The sequence below is a fragment of the Pongo pygmaeus genome, chromosome 1 (genome assembly GCF_028885625.2).
Source record: "Pongo pygmaeus isolate AG05252 chromosome 1, NHGRI_mPonPyg2-v2.0_pri, whole genome shotgun sequence".
NCBI lineage: Eukaryota > Metazoa > Chordata > Mammalia > Primates > Hominidae > Pongo > Pongo pygmaeus.
Genome location: NC_072373.2, coordinates 20,639,155 through 20,658,490, shown reverse-complemented (window position 1 = coordinate 20,658,490; position 19,336 = coordinate 20,639,155).

Here is a 19,336-nt window from a genome sequence, read left to right as displayed (position 1 = left end):
TGTCAGAAACAAAATGAAGTCACTTGTGTTAAAACCTTGACAAATGGAGCTGGGGAAGGCCACAAAGAGAGGGTTCTCATACAAGTATGCCTAATGATAAAAACTATCACACAAAAGACTCTGCAAAAACTACAAACTTGCACAAAGACCACAGCCTTACATAAAAAAATACTGTGAGGACATCTGTCCAGCAACTGCCTGACAATCTTGGACTGGGGCCACCTGTGCTATTGAACTTTGTAGCCAATGATAATGATTTCAAAACAATTATGTAATTCTCCTCATTTTTCCTTAAAAAACTCCTGTCTTCTTTTACCTCCCTGAATATGCCTTCAATATTCACTTTGCAATGCTTAATCTCAAATAAATATCTTTTTTTTGTTGTTTTGTTTGGCTCTGTTGCCTAGGCTGAAGTACAGTGGCACAATCATGGCTCATTGCAGCCTTGACCTCCTGGCCTCAAGCAGTCCTTTCCCCATAGCCTCCTGAGTAGCTGGGACTACAGGCATGTGCCACCACACCTGGCTAATTTCATTTTCTTTTAGATTACTTCTCTATCTGTTATTTAGCTTTACACTTCGGTTTGTAACTCCACTTTTTGTTTTCTTTCTTTTTAAAAATTATGCTTTTCCAAAAAATACCATTCACTTTTTGTTTTCTACATGTTTTAAGAGACTAATGCATAAGAAACAATTTAGTCTATGTTTTTGGACCCATAATACATAAACATGTAATTGTGTGACATCAGTAACTGAAAGGGGGGATGGAGCTTTAAAAAAGAAGAGTTTTTACATGTTACTGAAGTTAAATTGGTATAAATTCAAATTTGAGTGTTAAAACTTTAAGATCCTAAATGCAATTCCTATGGGAACCACAAAAAGTAGCTATAGAATATATACAAAAGGAAATGAGAAAGGAATTAAAATTATTCACTACAAAAATAATCAAATGCAACAGAAGATGGTAATGCAGAAAATGAGCAGAAAACTATAATGCATATAAAAAACAAGTAGCAAAATGACAGAAGTAAGTTCTTCCTTATCAGTAATTATTTCAAATATAATTGGATTAAGCTCTTCAGTCAAAAGACGGAGATTGGCAGAATAAACAAAAACATAAAACCCAATTCTATGCTGTCTACAAGAGAGAAATTTTAGATTAAAAAACACAAATAGGTTGAAAGTGAAGAAATAGAAAAAAGAGGCTGGGAGTGGTGGCTCATGCCTGTAATCCCAGCACTTTGGGAAGCCGAGGCAGGTGGATCACCTGAGGTCAGGAGTTCAAGACCAGCCTGGCCAAGATGGTGAAACCCCATCTCTACTAAAAATACAAAAAATTAGCTGGGCGTGGTGGCAGGTGCCTGTAATCCCAGCTATTGGGGAGGCTGAGGCAGGAGAATCACTTCAACCCGGGAGGTGGAGGTTGCAGTGAGCGGAGATCACACCATTGCACTCCAGCGTAGGCAACAAGAGCAAAAAACTCTATCTCAAAAAAAAAAAAAAAAAGGAAAAAGAAAAAGAATAAAGAAAAAACATATTGCATGCAAATAGTGACCAAAAGAGAACAGTAGTGGCTGTACTAATATCAGACAAAACAGACTTCAAAATCAAATAGGTTTACATAAGACAAAGAAGGGTATATATATTAATAAAAGGTTTAAAATAACAAGAAAATATAACAATTGTAAACACTTATGCACCTAGTAACAGACCATTAAAATATATGACGCAAAACCTGATAGACTGAAGGGAGAAACAGACAGTTCTACAAAAGACAAACGGAGAGTTCAATACCCTACTGGTGATAATGGATAGAATGATCAGATAGAGGATAAGAAAACAAGGACTTGAACAACACAATAAATCAGCTAAATCTGGCAGACATGTATAGGACTCTTTATCCAGCAGCAGCAATATACACTTTTTTCTCGAGTGCACACAGGACATTCTCCAGTATAGACCATATGTCAGGCCACACTTTTAGTCTCAGTAAAATTTAAAAGATAGATAGCATATCAAATATCTTCTCTGACCACAACATAATAGAGTTAAAAATCAATAATAGAAGTAAAACTGATAAACTGACCTTTTTTCTTTTTGGAAATTAAACAACACACTGCTATGGTCTGAATGTCCCCCAAAATTTATATGTTGAAATTTAACTGCCAATATGATAGTATTGAGAGGTGGGCACTGGCCTGGGGTGGTGGCTCATGCTGTAATCCCAGCACTTTAGGAGGAGACAGGCAGATTGTTTGAGCCCAGGAGTTCAAGACCAGCCAGGGCAACATGGGAAAACCTTGTCTCTACAAAAAATACAAAAATTAGGTGGGCATGGTGGTGCAGGCCTCTAGTCCCAGCTACTCAGGAGGCTGAAACAGGAGGACTGGTTGAGCCTGGGAGGTCAAGGCTGCAGTGAGCCATGATCGGGCTACAGGCTACTGCACTCCAACGGGGGCAATAGAATGAGACCCTGTCTCAAAAAAAAGAAAAAAAAAAGGTAAAAAGGTGGATTCTTTAGGAGATGATTGTCTCATGAGGATAGAAGTCCTTATGGATGAAATTAGAGCCCTTATAAAAGGACTTGAAGGAGTGGGTTCATTCACTCCTGTCTCCTCCACGTGGGGACACAATGTTCCTCCCCTCTGAAAGATGCAGCAACGTTGTGCCATCTTGCAAGCAGAGATTGGGCCCTCGCTAGACACTGAATGGGCTGATGCCTTGATGTTGGACACCCCAGCCTTTAGAACTGAGAGAAATAAATGTCTGTTTTTTAAATAAATTATCCAATCTCAGGTATTTTGTTACAGCAACATGAACAGATTAAGATATATTCTTAAACAACCAATGGGTTAAAGATGAAACCACAAGAGAAATCAGAAAATACAGTTGACTGTTAGCATCCACAGGGGATTGGTTCCAGGACCCCATAAGTAGGCCAAAATCCACACAGAGTCAAGTCCTGCAGTTGGCCCTGTAAAACCTGGGTATTAAAAAAGTTAGGCCTCTGTATCCTCAGGTTTTGCACTCTGTGAATACTGTATTTTCAATCTGCCTTTGGTTCCAGATGCAGAATTCATGAAATCAGAGGACCAACTGTATTTATTGAAAACAATTCCTGTATAAATGTACCCTTGCAGTTCAGATCCATGTTGTTCAAGGCTCAGCTGTACTCAGAAATGAATGAAAATGAAAACACAGCATAGCAAAACTTTGGGATACAGTAAAAGCAGTGCTAACAGGGAAATTTATAGTGTGAAATGCTTACATTAAAAAAAAAAAAAAAAAAGCCGAGCGTCATGGCTCACGCCTGTAATCCCAGCACTTTGGGAGGCTGAGGTGGGCGGATCACCTGAGGTCAGGAGTTCCAGACTAGCCTGACCAACATGGAGAAACCCTGTCTCTACTAAAAATACAAAATTAGCTGGGCGTGGTGGCAGGTGCCTGTAATCCCAACTACTTGGGAGGCTGAGGCAGGAGAATCGCTTAAACCCGGGAGGCAGAGGTTGCAGTGAACCGAGATCGCACCATTGCACTCCAGCCTGGGCAACAAGAGCGAAACTCCGTCTCAAAAACAAAACAAAACAAAACAAAAAACACCAAAAAGATCTCCAATTAGCAACCTAAATTTACAATTTAGGCAACTAGAAAATAAAAAAATTAAACCCAACACTAGCAGAAGGAAGGAAATAAAGATTATTTCAGAAATAAATAACACAGAACATTTAAAAAAATGGAGAAAATCAACAAAACCAAAAGTTGGGTTTTTTTTTAAAGACAAAATTGACAAACTTTATAGACTGACTAAGAAAAAAAAAGACTCAAATTACTAAAATCAGAAATGGAATTGGGGATATTACTATCTGATCCAGTCAAAATGAAAAGGATTGGCAGGGTGAAGTGGCTCACACCTGTAATCCCAGCACTTTGGGAGGCCAAGGCAGGCGGATCACTTGAGGTCAGGAGTTCGAGACTAGCCTGGCCAGCATGGTGAAACCATCTCTACTAAAAATACAAAAAAAGTAGCTGGGTGTGGTCGCAGGTGCCTGTAATCCCAGCTACTTGGGAGGCTCAGGCAGGTGGATCACTTGAGCTCAGGAGTTCAAGACTAGCCTGAGAAATATGGTGAAACCTGGTCTCTACATAAAAAAAAAAAAAAAAAGAAAGAAAAAAAAAACAAGAAAGAAAGAAAAAGAAAAATCAGCCCATCTTGGTGGCAAAAGCCTGTTGTCCCAGCTATTCAGGAGGCTGAGGTAGGAGGATCACTTGAACCTGGGAGATGGAGGTTGTAGTGAGCCTAGATCACACCACTGCACTCCAGCCTGGGTGACAGATGAGACCCTGTCTCAAATAAATAAATGAATAGGATTGTAAGAGAGTGCTAAGAACAATTGTACACCAACGTATTGGATAACCTGGATGAAATGGACAAATTCCTAAGAATATGAACCCTACCAAGACTGAATCATGACAAAATCGAAAATCTGAATAGACTAGTAACTAGTAAGGAGACTGAATCAGTAACCAAAAATCTCCTGACCAAAAAATAAAAAATAAAAAAAAAATAAAAGCCTTGGACTTGACTTTTCTATCAAATATTTAGAGAACTAATATTAATCCTTCTTAATCCCTTCCAAAAACTTGAAGAGGAGGGAGTACTCCCTAACTCATTCTATGAGGCTACAATTGCCCTGATACCAAAGCAAGACAAAGATTTTACAAGAAAAACTGTAGAGTAATATCCCATATGAAGATTGATGTATAAAAATCCTCACCATATCCTAGGACTGTGAGGTGTAATTCATCATAGAAAAGGAAAGCCAAGCAGAAGCCTAAAACTATACCCCTAGTCTGACTGGGTGCGGTGGCTCACGCCTGTAATCCTAGCATTTTGGGAGGCTGAGGTGGGTGGATCACCTGAGGTTGGGAGTTTGAGACCAACCTAACCAACATGGAGAAACCCCATCTCTACTAAAAATACAAAATTAGCTGGGTGTGGTGGTCCATGCCTGTAATCCCAGCTAGTCAGGAGGCTGAGGCAGGAGAATTGCCTGAACCCAGGAGGCGGAGGTTGTGGTGAGCTGATATTGCACCATTGCACTCCAGCCTGGGCAACAACAGCAAAACTCTGTCTCAAAAAAAAAAAAAAAAGGAAAAATCTCCTTAAGCTGATGAGCAACTTCAGCAAAGTCTCAGGATACAAAATCAATGTGCAAAAAGTCCCAAGCATTCCTATACGCCAATAACAGACAAACAGAGAGCGAAATCATGAGTGAACTCCCATTCACAATTGCTACAAAGAGAATAAAATACCTAGGAATCCAACTTACAAGGGATGTGAAGGACCTCTTCAAGGAGAACTACAAACCACTGCTCACAAAATAAAGGAGGAAACAAACAAATGCAAGAACATTCCACGCTCATGGATAGGAAGAATCAATATCATGAAAATGGCCATACTGCACAAGGTAATTTATAGATTCAATGCCATCCCTATCAAGCTACAAATGATTTAACAGAATTGGAAAAAACTACTTTAAAGTTCATGGAACCAAAAAAGAGCCCTCATTGCCAAGACAATCCTAAGCAAAAAGAACAAAGCTGGAGGCATCATGCTACCTGACTTCAAACTAAACTACAAGGCTACAGTAACCAAAACAGCATGGTACTGGTCTCAAAACAGAGATATAGACCAATGGAACAGAGCAGAGCCCTCAGAAATAACACCACACATCTACAACCATCTGATCTTTGACAAACCTGGCAAAAACAATAATTGGGAAAAGGATTCCCTATTTAATAAATGATGCTGGGAAAACTGGCTAGCCATATGTAGAAAGCTGAAACTGGATCACTTCCTTACACCTTATACAAAAATTAATTCAAGATGGATTCAAGACTTAAACATTAGGCCTAAAACCATAAAAACCCTAGAAGAAAACCTAGGCAATACCATTCAGGACATAGGCATGGGCAAGGACTTCATGACTGAAACACCAAAAGCAATGGCAACAAAAGCCAAGATTGACAAATGGGGTCTAATTAAACTAAAGAGCTTCTGCACAGCAAAAGAAACTACCATCAGAGTGAACAGGTAATCAGAAAATTTTTGCAATCTACCCATCTGACAAAGGACTAATATCCAGAATCTACAAAGAACTTAAACAAATTTACAAGAAAAGAACAAACAACCCCATCAAAAAGTGGACAAAGTATATGAACAGACACTTCTCAAAAGAAGACATTTATGCAGCCAAAAGACACATCATCACTGGTCATCAGAGAAATGAAAATCAAAACCACAATGAGATACCATCTCACACCAGTTAGAATGGTGATCATTAAAAAGTCAGGAAACAATAGGTGCTGGAGAGGATGTGGAGAAATAGGAACACTTTTACACTGTTGGTGGGAGTGTAAACTAGCTCAACCATTGTGGAAGACAGTGTGGCAATTCCTCAAGGATCTAGAACTAGAAATACCATTTGACCCAGCGATCCCATTACTGGGTATATACCCAAAGGATTATAAATCATGCTTCTATAAAGACAAATGCACGTGAATGTTTATTGAGGCACTATTCACAATAGCAAAGACTTGGAACCAACCCAAATGTCCATCAATGATAGACTGGATTAAGAAAATGGGGCACATATACACCATGGAATACTATGCTGCCATAAAAAAGGATGAGTTCATGTCTTTTGCAGGGACATGGATGAAGCTGTAAACCATCATTCTGAGCAAACTATTACAAGGACAGAAAACCAAACACTGCATGTTCTCACTCATAGGTGGGAACTGAACAATGAGAACAGTTGGACACAGGGCGGGGAACATCACACACCGGGTCCTGTTGTAGGGTGGGGGGCTGGCGGAGGGATAGCGTTAGGAGAAATACCTAATGTAAATGACTAGTTAATGGATGCAGCAAACCAACATGGCACATGCATACCTATGTAACCAATCTGCATGTTCTGCACATTAAAAAAACTATATCCCTAGTCAAGAGAGAACAAGACAAAATGCTGCATCAAGGGGAATGGCAGAGATAAGTGACACCCTCAAGGGTCTAAAGAATGCAGCAATAGTGTTCCCATGATATTTCTGTTTAAATCACCATTCTGTCCCCTTGGGATCTGGCTGCTCTTGGTGGATGACTCTAGACCAGAGGTCCACAACTACAGATTCTGTTCCCAAATTGTCAGCTACCTGTTTTTGTATATGGTTTTAACTTTTGTAAACAATTGAGAAAAATAAAAAGAATGATATTTTGTAGTATTTGAAAATTATGTGAAATTCAAATTTCAATATTTATGAATAAAGTTTTATGACAGCGCAGTTGCAGTCATTCATTTATGTATCTTACGGCTGCTTTCGTGATCCAAAGATCAGAGTCGAATAGTCTGGACAGAGACTTTGTGTGTTCTTATTATTTCCCCTTGCTTTGGGCACATCACAAACCACAGTGAGGCAACTAGCACACTACAGTGTTTCAAGTGCTATACTTTTTGCCATGCTATGACATTTCATTTATTTATTGTATCACACTGTAACTGTGCCAAGAGAATACAATGTGTGTGCAAATTACCAGACTAGGCACTTATCACAATATTCTCAACTCATAGGAAAGCAATAATAAGGAAAATCAGATAAGTTAAGCATATTCTTACTATTGAGTTTAAGAAGAAAAAAGAAAAGTTAAAAAAAATTAAGCAGCAATATCTCAAAATAGCTGATATTATTTTTATTTATTTTTCTTTTCTTTCTTTTCTGTTTTTCTTTTTCTTTTTTCTTTCTTTCTTTTTTTTTTTTTTTTTTTTTTTTGAGACGGAGTTTCACTCTGTCCCCCAGGCTGGGGTGCAGTGGCATGATCTCAATTCACTGCAACCTCCGCCTCCCGAGATCAAGCGATTCTCCTGCCTCAGCCTCCCATGTAGCTGGGATTACGCGCGCGCGACACCACACCTGGCTAATTTTTGTGTTTTTAGTAGAGACGGGGCTTCACCATGTTGGCCAGGCTGGTCCCGAACTCCTGACCTCAAGTGATCCGCCCGCCTTGGCTTCTCAAAGTGCTGGGATTACAGGCGTGAGCCGCCACGCCCGGCCAACATAGCTGGATTTCTTTTTCTTCTCCCCTCCCCTCCCCTTCCCTCCCCTCCCCTCTCCTTCTCTTCTTACCTTCTGTCGCCCAGGCTGGAGAGCAGTGGCACTATCACGGCTCACTGCAGTCTTGACCTCTTGGGCTCGTGTGATCTCCCACTTCAGCCTACTGAGTAGCTGGGACTACAGATGTGTGCCACCACGCTCGGCTAATTTTTTGTATTTTTTTGTAGAGGCGAGGTTTCTCCATATTTCCCAGGCTGGTCTCGAACTCCCGGGCTCAAGCGATCTGCCCGCCTCGGCCTCCCAAAGTGTTGGGATTACAGGTGTGAGCCACTGCGCTCGGCCTGGATTTCTTCATAAAGATAAAATTGGAAATAAAATTGCAGCCCAAGTAAGTTTCCAAGTGGCTCATTTGTTCCTCAAATAAGGAAAGCCATTTGCGAATAGCAAATCAACAAATCATGTTTGTACTCATTTTCTAAGAAACGTATTCTGAGAAAATAATGTTTTTGAAGAATGTTAGCCTTTTTGCTAGGTGGGGTGGGACTTTGGGAACAAACCCAACAGTTTATTAAAACAAATAAAGCAAAAAACAAATTGTCCGGCAGAGGGCAGCATTACCCCACAGAGCCAAAACCTTTGCCAGGAGGAACCCGTGTTCGTTGCCAAGATTGACTGATTTTGAGACAGAGGTTTGTTCTTGTTGCCCAGGCTGGAGTGCAATGGCGCAATCTCAGCTCATTACAACCTCCGTCTCCCAGGTTCAAGCAATTCTCCTGCTTCAGCCTCCCGAGTAGCTGGGTTTACAGGCACCTGCCACCATGCCCGGCTAATTTTTTGTATTTTGGTAGAGATGGGGTTTCACCATGTTGGCCATTTTGGTCTGGAACTCCTGACCTCAGGTGATCCACCCGCCTCAGCCTCCCAAAGGGCTGGGATTACAGGTGTGAGCCACCGTGCCCGGCTTGCCAAGATTTGTTAACTAACATTTGTGGTGCCAGGCTGTTATGGTGATTTCTTCCTATTAGCTTATTTAATCTTCATGAAAACCCTTCAAGATAGGTACTATTTTATTCTCATTTTACAAATAAGAAAACTGAAACTCAGAATGGCTAAGTGACTTTTACCTGGTTCACATATCAATTAAGGTCAAGCCTTTGGCTCCAGGATCTGTGTTTTTATTGAAGTAAATGATTATAAAGTGCCTGCTATGCACCAGGCATGGTCTAAGCACTTCACATGTTTTAATTACTTTAATCTTTACGATAACCCCAAGATTTAGGTACTATTATTACCATCTCCACTGTACCAATAAAGAAACCAAGATAAAGAGGTGAAGGTGATCCTACGTTCCCAAGGGAACTCCCACTGTCAGGCTTGAGTCCACAGGAGAGGCTCTAGCTGCTCTACGTAGCAGCACTAGGGTGAAGGCAGTGAGGCTCCTACTGCTCTGGTTCTGGCTGGGTCACATATGTCAGGATGGGTTGCCAGCTCCCTCAATAAACCCCTACCTAGTCTTCTGAGTGACTCAAGTCAGGTATCTTTGGTAGAGTGGGGTGGGGAACAGTAATATATCTTTGAGTAGAGTGGGATGGGGAACACTAATATAAGTCCCAGAGTCCCAGGATTGAGAACCTGCAGTTCTGATGTCAGAGAGCAGAAGTTGGATGTCCTAGCTCCAGAAGAAAGAGCAAATTTGCCCTTCCCCTGTCTTTTTGTTCTGTTGAGACCTTCAAGGAATTGGAAGAATAATGCCTATCCACATTGGTGAGGACAGATCATTTTGACTCAGTCTAGTGGTTCAAATAGTAATACCTTCTACCCTGGGAGGAAGCAATCCCTCCAGGGTTAGCAAGGTCCCAAGATGTCAAAGCATCAAAAATACAGAATAAAAAGGCATAATTAACACAAGATGGACAAAAGCCTTCTTCACCCCAACATCTAGAAGCATTCTTTTTTTTTTTTTTTTTTTGACAGAACCTTGCTCTCACCAAGGCTGGAGTGTAGTGGTAGATCTCGGCTCACTGCAACCTCCGCCTCCCGGGTTCAAGTGATCCTCCCACCTCAGCCTCCCAAGTAGCTAGGATTACAGGCGTGCACCACCATGCCTGGCTAATTTTTTTGTATTTTTATTAGAAACAGGGTTTCACCATATTGGCCAGTCTGGTCTCGAACTCCTGACTTCAAGTGATCCATCCATCTTGGGCTTTCCAAGTGCTAGGATTACAGGTGTGAGTCACCGTGCCTGGCCTAAGAGCATTCTTTGTTAAAAATTTATTTTATTTTTTCCTAATTGACAAATAGTTGTTGTAAATAGTCATGAGGTACCTAGTGATGTTTTGATACAAATAATATCTGGTGATCAGATGCTAGTTATCAGATGATGGTAATCAGTGTATTCATCATTTCAAACGTTCATCATTTCTTTGTGTTGGGAACATTCAATATCCTCTTTCTCACTGTTTGAAACTATGTAGCATATTATTGTTAACTATAGTCATCCTACAGTGATATAGAACACTAGAACTAATTCTTCTTACCTATCTGTTTTTTTGTATCCTTTAACAAATCTCTCCCTATCCCTCTCTTCCTATCCTTCCCAGCCTCCAGTGTAAGAGCATTCTTGCTCAGGGTGGTGTGGCAGCCCGTTTGGAAGCCAGCAGGGAATGTGCAACCCTGTGACTGAAGACTTGAAAGTCCCCAATCCACAAGACTCAGGCTACTTGGGTACTAAGTAGGACTAAAACCAGAGAAAAAGTAGGCTGGAGCAAAATTTATTGTGCTTTTGGATAAATATCCAGCATTTCCTGTAAAACGTTACAGCAATTCCCTCATGGAATGTAACGAGACTAGAAAAGCCCTCCTGGAGGTTTCCCCACCTAGTTTTGTGGAATGTAACTCAGGTGGCTGACCCTGGGTCTGAGATTTGCATAGTGACTTTTAGCGCAAAACGTTCCTTTCTTGTGCCTCATCTAGCAAGGCAATTTAGCCTCACTTGTCTGTTATTATTATTATTTTTTAACTATCGAAAGCTCTCTAACAGAAGGAAATCTGAGCTGGCTCTGTTGGAAATAGCTTTCCTTGTAGTCAGGGTGAAATAAACTTCTGTCATGAGCTTGCTATCAGTTCACCTGAGAGATATGTTTTAACACCTAAATAGGTTCATTTAACCAACATGGAAGTGCTTCTTCTTTTCTGGACACTGCTCCAGATGCTGGGATTCAGAGACTGACCCCCTCCTTGGAGCAAGTGGTTAAATAACAGAAGACATAAAAATAATCAATAATCACAAAACATGTTACAGATGTTTAAAGAATAGTGGAAGCCCAGAGGAAGGGATCAGTAACTGCCTGGTGGCATCCAGGAAGAGCTCAAGGAACTAACATGTTGACAGAGTTTCGAAAGGCAGATAGACACGAGGAGGCAGATGCTGGAGGGGAAAAGGTGCAGAGGCATTGAATCTTAAACACACTGGCATCCACGCCAGAAGCAGTTGGGGATGTAGGATGCTGGGAACTTCACAGTTGCTTGGCCTGTGGGAGCCCCTCTCTCACCTTGTTCTTCTAGTTTCTGACTCCAGGCTTCTCTCTGGCCTGTACCTCCATTTATCCCTCCATGTTGGACTCGATTCTGGGAAATTGACCCATGTTTTCAATGACTACTTTTGATGTTACCTTTGATCAATACTATTTTTAAATAAAGCAATAAAGTGATAAATACAACCATATCTCTGGTTAAGAACTTATGAAAAGTTACTGGAGTAGGACTAGAGTCATACTTGACTCACCAAGATTTTTTTATTGTATTATTTAAAAATGATACAATAAAAACCATAATTGTGATATTGTCATAGAATAAAAAATAAAGATTTGGTCTTTGGTCCAGGTTCCTGGCACAGAGCTTCTAAAACTGGTGGAATTTCTGGAGTGACAGTCTTTTGTTATTTATAGTAAGCCTCTTCAACTGTATATGGGTTTATGCTGATGAGATAACTCCTGGTGGTTGCCAAGATAGCTTTAGGATGGGACCTGGTTGCCAGAGTGATTAGATGATTAGTCACCAATGGCTGATGATTTAATCAATCATGCCTATGTAATGGAAGCTCCATAAGACCCCAAAGCAATGGGGTTGAACAGCTTCCAGGTTAGTGGACGCATCCTCTTGCTGGGAGGATGCCACACCCCAGCTCCACTGGGACAGAAGCATCTGTGCTTGAGCATCTTCTGGACCTTGCTGTATATACCTTTGCACATGGCTGTTCATGTGTATCCTTTGTAATGGACTGGTAAATGTAAGTAAAATGCTGAGTTCTGTGAGCTCTTCTAGCAAATATCCAACCTAAAAAGAGGGTTGTGGAAACCCCCAATTTATAGCCAGTTGATGAGAAGGATGGATGGCCCCGAATTGCAATTGGCATGTGAAGTGGGGATGGTCTTGTGGGACTGAGCCTTTAACCTGTGAGTTTCAAGCTAACTCTGGGTAGATAGTGCCAGAGTTCAACTGTAGAACACTTAGCTGGTATCGGAGAAATGGTCGGTGAGGGCAAACCACCACACACATTTGGCATCAGAAGTGTTCTGTGGATGGAAACAGATCATAGTAGCAATAACACAGTGCTAAGATGTCATTGGTTGTGAGACACATCCTGATTTCACAGGCACTAAATTATAAAAAGAGCTTTGTCTTAGAATCGATAAAGTACACCATCTCGACAGCTGTGTCTGGCTGCTCACCCAGCCCTGCTACCACCTGCAGGCCTCTAGGTTGCTCATTTCTGATCTAACTTTGACCTCCCTGCTGTCCTTTCAGGCCTACCTGGAAGCCTTGAGCCAGCAGACTAGCTGCCTGTTCCGGCATAGTGTTACTTTTCTCCTCTTCTGATTTTCTGTCCTATCGCAGACATGACAAGGTTGGGGAACCCCAGGAACCCAGGCCAGCTGCAGAATCAGGCAAGTCAGGGACAGTTGGTGGCCTGAATGAAAAGGGGCAGGATGGGCCTTGATGGTGTCTGAGATCCCTCGATGTAGGAAGTGGGTGTCCCTGGAGGGCACTAAGCAGGGCAATGCCATGTTTGTGTGAAACTAGACAGCAGGGATTGGACAGGCAACAGGTGTTTTCTCTAGGCTTGTAAAAAACAGGAGTTAGGTAGTACACTGGACTTGAACTTCTACAAGGAACACCACAAGAACCCAGTCCCCCAACCCCTGGCTGTTCCTGCTAGCAGGGTCCTAGGGCTGCTGAAACATTTGCAGTGTGATTCTTACTGGTGGTTTCATCACAGGAGTTGGACAAGCAGCTTCCTCCCTCCACTTGTCATCACTTCTCAGCTTCCTCCAGGCCTCAGGCATTGCCTGGGTGATGCCGAGCCTGGGCCAGCAACACAGTCTTGGTGGTTCATGTTTCTTGCATTACAGCCTCTGTGCTTTTTTGGATGGAATGTTTAACTTGGAAAATAAAAGCTCTCACCTCCAAATTTTTTCTTGTGAGAGCCAGCACAGCTAAACCTAAGAATGTTCTTTCTGCAGGCTATAACTGAAGGACTGAGGTAATCCATGAGCTTTTATTAAGCCATGTCTCTGGTTAAGAACTTATGAAATGTTATTGGAATAGAACTAAAAGGCTTTAACTTGCTTGAGTAAAATTTTAACTTACATGTAGTCTCCTAATTCTTAGACTTATGGTGTGTCATGTCTACCTTACAGGTACTTTTTCTGAACCTGATAATAATGGCATGACTGTTCAGTATGGAGAAGAGTATAATTTCCTGAAAATTAATGGCATTTTAGCTACTTCATTGTGAAGCGCATTTCTGCCCAGAATTCTCTCAAAGTCATAGTGATGCTTCAAGGATGCAGTTTGCTCTTTGGTACACTTCAAACTGAAAATCATAAGGGTGCTGAGATAGTGATTAAAGAATGACCACCAGAATATAAACATGAAGTTCAGGTAACTAGTTGCTTTTGAAAACCTCCAGGCTCATTCACAGTAGTCAGTCAAGTGGGTTAAACATCAAGCCCTTATGGTGGTTCTGGCCTTGCTCTTGGCAATGGGATAAATAAAATTGCTGCTACTAAGAATCTCATGCAGAATAATAAGTAGATAAGTTAATGGAAGTACTGGTAAGGGCAGTAAAGAGGATGAAATCGAATCTTGTGGGGCTGATTTAAACGGGGCTGGGGGTCAGGAAAGACCTCTCTGAAGAAGTGAGAACAGATTCATTTATTTTAACTTAAATGTCAGTTAAAACCTGAGAACAGATCCTTGTCAAAAACGTGGCCCAGCCTAGATAATCATTAACACCACCCCCTTTCCTCAGCAGAGCTAGATTAGGGGCCTCTCCACTAGCTGGGCAGTTGTCCAGAGCACTAATAATTAAGGAGAACAGAAACATCAACTGGAGAAATTCAGCAAAATGTAAATCAGTCCTTCCAACAAATGATGAGAATGTCTCAATGGAAAAGAAAACTGAAGAGTGAACACCATCTCTTACCTCTCAAGGTCTCTCCTTTAGGATGGGTCAAGTGTTAGGAAAAGCCAACCTAAGAAGGATAAGAAGAGTAGCCACTTAACAGACCAGTTCTACATTCTTCTGGAACATTCTATGATGACTTACTTGGATGAGATCCTCCTACTTCCTCATTCCCAGAATAGATGTTGATATTGTTTGGCTCTGTGTCCCCACTCAAGTCTCAGGTCGAGTTGTGATTCTCAGTGTTGGAGCAGAGGCCTGGTGGGAGGTGACTGGATCATGGGGGCGGACTTCTCCCTTGCCATTCTCATGATAGTGAGTGAGTTCTCACAAGCTCTGGTGGTTTAAAAAGTGTGTGGCACTGCCCCCTTTACTCTCTTTCTCTTGCTCCACCGTGGGAAGAAATGCTTGCTTCCTCTTCACCTTCTGCCGTGATTGTAAGTTTCCTGAGGCCTCCCTAGCCATGCCTCCTGTAGAGCCTACAGAACTGTGAGTTGATTAAACATCTTTTCTTCATAAATTACCCAGTCTCAAGTTGTTGTTGTTGTTTTTTCAGATGTAGTCTCACTGCTGTTGTGCAGGCTGGAGTGCAGTGGCGTGATCTTGGCTCGCTGCAACCTCTACCTCCCGGGTTCAAGTGATTCTCCTTCCTCAGCCTCTCGAGTAGCTGGGATTACAGGCATGCATCACTATGCCCAGCTAATTTTTGTATTTTTAGTAGAGATAGGTTTTCGCCATGTTGGCAAGGCTGGTCTCAAACTCCTGACCTCAGGTGATCCACTCGCCTTGACCTCCCAAAGTTCTAGGATTACAGGTGTGAGCCACCATGCCTAGCCTCAAGTAATTCTTTATAGCAGTGTGAAAACAGACTAATACAGATGTCTTACAGTCTATTTCTTAAGAAATAAGGTGGTAATTTTTATTATTTTTAAATATGGAAAATGTGAATTTAAAAATATGACAATCGGTTGGGGGCGGTGGGTCATGCCTGTAATCCAAGCACTTTGGGAGGCCGGGGCAAATGGATTACGTTAGGTCAAGAGTTTGAGATCAGCCTGGCCAATGTGGTGAAACCCCGTCTCTACTAAAAGTACAAACATTAGCCAGGCATGGTCATGGGTGCCTGAAATCCCAGCTACTTGGGAGGCTGAGGCAGGAGAATCACTTGAACCTAGGAGGTGGAGGTTGCAGTGAGCTGAGGGCCACTGCACTCCAGCCTGGGTGACAGAACAAGACTCCGTCTCAAAAAAAAAAGAGAACTAAGTGAAAAGGATTGATGGAAATATTTTCAACTTTAACACTGTGATTTCTGACCAGTGGACACTAAGTGGTCATCAAATCCATATTTGCACCAGGTGTAGTCTTAGTGACTTATATGAATTTATTGCCATTTTTCAAAATAATATATATCTTGTGATTATACATTTATCTAGTTATATAACTGAGTTCTGTCCTTGTACATTCTTTTGAATAAATGTATATGCCAAAGAGAAAACTATCATGTAGGAGCCATCCATGTTTATGTAAGTGTGCACACTTACATACACACAAATTAAAAGAGGTTCTGAAACTTAAGTGAATGGAAATGATTGTGCTTACATATATGCCAAACATTCTTCTAGAAAACAGAGCAAAAAATCTAGGGCCTTCATTTTGGTATAATTGCATTTTCATATATATACACACATACATGTTTTTGAGACAGAGTTTTGCTCTTGTTGCCCAGGCTGGAGTGCAGTGGTGCAACCTCAGCTCACTGCAACTTCTGCCTCCCGGGTTCAAGCAATTCTTCCACCTCTGGCGTAGCTGGGATTACAGGTGCCCGCCACCAGACATGGCTGATTTTTTGTATTTTTAGTAGAACAGTGGTTTCAACATGTTGGCCAGGCCGGTCTCGAACTTCTGACGTCAGATGGTCCACCCGCTTTGGCCTCCCAAAGTGCTGGGATTACAGGCATGAGCCACTGTGCCCAGCTGCATTTTCATATTTTAAAAGAAAATTTTAATAGCACAAAGTTAAACCTCTGTAACTTAAATTTGAAGTCAGAATTTAGGTGGGTCAGCTTGATCTTTCCAGTTAAGTCAAAAGCTACTGATAAAAATGTGAGAATGAGATGTATTCCCTCAAAGATGATGATGCACATGCCCAAGGTTAATACTGCAGTAGTGGGGAGTGGAGAAATTAGTTTAAATTACCTGGATACACTATTTTCATAAATCACCTTTGCCATCACCTCAGGAAGTTCGAGTTTTTGCCCCGGGGGTATGACCCAAACTTGCGTTGCCATAACATCCAAGCCTTTTTCAGTGGTTTTGTCTTACTGTGTTACTACAGTTTCCCACTGCTTAGTATTACCCAGCAAGAGAGTACTGAGACAAAATCAATGAATTGGCTGGGTTTCAGGAAGATTACTTCTTACCCTCTGTGGGTAGCAGCAGCCTGATTTCCACCTGTAATTGGGATGAACTGCGACAGCTTATTCTTTACTTTTTTTCTAGTGGCACAAGTAACCCTAAATGGCTAGTCTCAACTTCCAATTTTATTTTCACTTGATTAAAAAAATTCATATTGAAGTATACATGCCCCAAATGCAAACGTTTTAAGCATAGAACCTGGCAAACTGGCAAACATACACACTTGTACTCATCACTCAGATCAAGAAATAGAACATTCTTAGTATCCCAGAAGCCGCATCTGATCACTTTTCCTAATCTTTTCTCCACAGGACACCACTAATCTAACTCCTTAAACCACACATTAGTTTTGTTTGTTCTTGATCTTTGTAAAATGGAATCACAGCATGCATTCTTTGTGATGGTTTTCTTTAGCTCAACATAATTTTGGTGAGATTCATTCATGTTTTTGCAGTTATAAGTTGGTTTATTTTCATAGCTGCTTGAATATACCCCAATTAATTTATCCATCCACTATGAGGGACATTAGGGGTGTGATATGGTTTGAATTGGTGTCCCTGCTCAAATCTCATGTTAAATTGTAATCCCCAGTATTGGCGGAGGGGCTGGTGGGAAGTGATTGGCTCATGGGGACGGATTTCCTCCCTGCTGTTCTTGTGATCATGAGAGAGTTTTCAAGAGTGCTGGTTGTTTAAACGTGTGTAGCACCTTCCCCTTCACTCTCTTCCTCCTGCTCTGGGCGTGTAAGACGTGCCTCCTTCCTCTTCACCTTCCACCATAATGTAAGTTTCCTGAGGCCTCTTCAGCCATGCTTCCTGTATAGCATGCACAATTGTGAGCCAATTAGACTTACTATCTTTATAAATTACCTAGTCTCAGGTAGTTCTTTATAGAAGTGCAAGAACAGACTAATACAGGGTGTTCACAGCTTTAGGTTATTCTAAATAGCATGTGTCTTTTGGAGCACATATGAATACATTTCTATTGAGCATATCCAGTGCTACAGCTGCTGGGTCATAGGAAATGTGCATGCTCTACTTTAGTAGATACTTCCAAAGAATTTGTCAAAAGTGATTGTACCAATTTATGCTTCCCATCATGATAGTTTTAGTTTTTCCACATTCTTGCCAACACTGGCTTTTGCATTTTAGTTACTCTGGTGGAACTATAGTGGAAGTGTTGTGGTTTTAACTTGCATTAATTTGATAACAATTGATATTGAGCTCCTTTTCATGCATGCATTGGCCATTTGAATATCCTCTTTTGTGAAGTTATATATCTTGGCCATTTTTCTATTACTTTGTCTTTTCTTATTAAGTCTTCCTTTGTCAAATATATACTGCAAACACATTCTCTTGTCATTTAGTTCTCTTAATGCAACCATTTGAGGTTCCTGATTTTAATTTAGTCTAATATACACATCTTTTCCTTAGTGTTTAGTACCTTTTTTTTTTTTTGAGACAGAGTTTCGCTATTGTCACCCAGGCTGGAGTGCAGTGGTGCAATTTCAGCTCACTGCAACCTCTGCCTCCCAGGTTCAAGTGATTCTCCAGCCTCAGCCTCCCGAGTAGCTGGGATTACAGGTGCCTGCCACCACGCCCAGCTAATTTTTGTTTTTTAGTAGAAACGGGGTTTCACCATGTTGGCCAGGCTGGTCTCAAACTCCTGACCTCCAGTGATCCACTTCCCTCGGCCTCCCAAAGTGCTGGGATTACAGGCATGAGCCACCACACCCCGGCTGTTTAGCACCTTTTGTACCCTCTAATAAATGATTTCCTACCTCAAGGTCATGACTATATACTCCTATATATATATATATATTTTTTTTTTTTTTTTTTTTGAGACAAGAGTCTCACTCTGTCGCCCAGGCTGGAGTGCGGTGGTGCGATCTTGGCTCACTGCAAGCTCCGCCTCCTGGGTTCACGCCATTCTCCTGCCTCAGCCTCCTGAGAAGCTGGGACTACAGGCGCCTGCCACCACGCCTGGCTAATTTTTTGTATTTTTAGTAAAGACGGAGTTTCACCGTGTTAGCCAGAATGGTCTCAATCTCCTGACCTCGTGATCTGCCCGTCTTGGCCTCCCAAAGTGCTGGGATTACAGGCGTGAGCCACCGCGCCCGGCCTTTTATATTATATTCTAAGAACCTTTATTGTTTTACTTTTCAAACTTAGATCTGCAATTCACAAGGATTGATATGTTTGCATGTGATTTAAGTAGGGTTCAAGTTTCATTTTCCTCCTTATTGATATGAAATTGAAGCAGCACTGTTTCTTGAAAAGATCATTCTTCCTCAGGGTTCTGCATTGTCTCCTATCACAGATCAAGTGTGCATATGAGCATGGGTCTG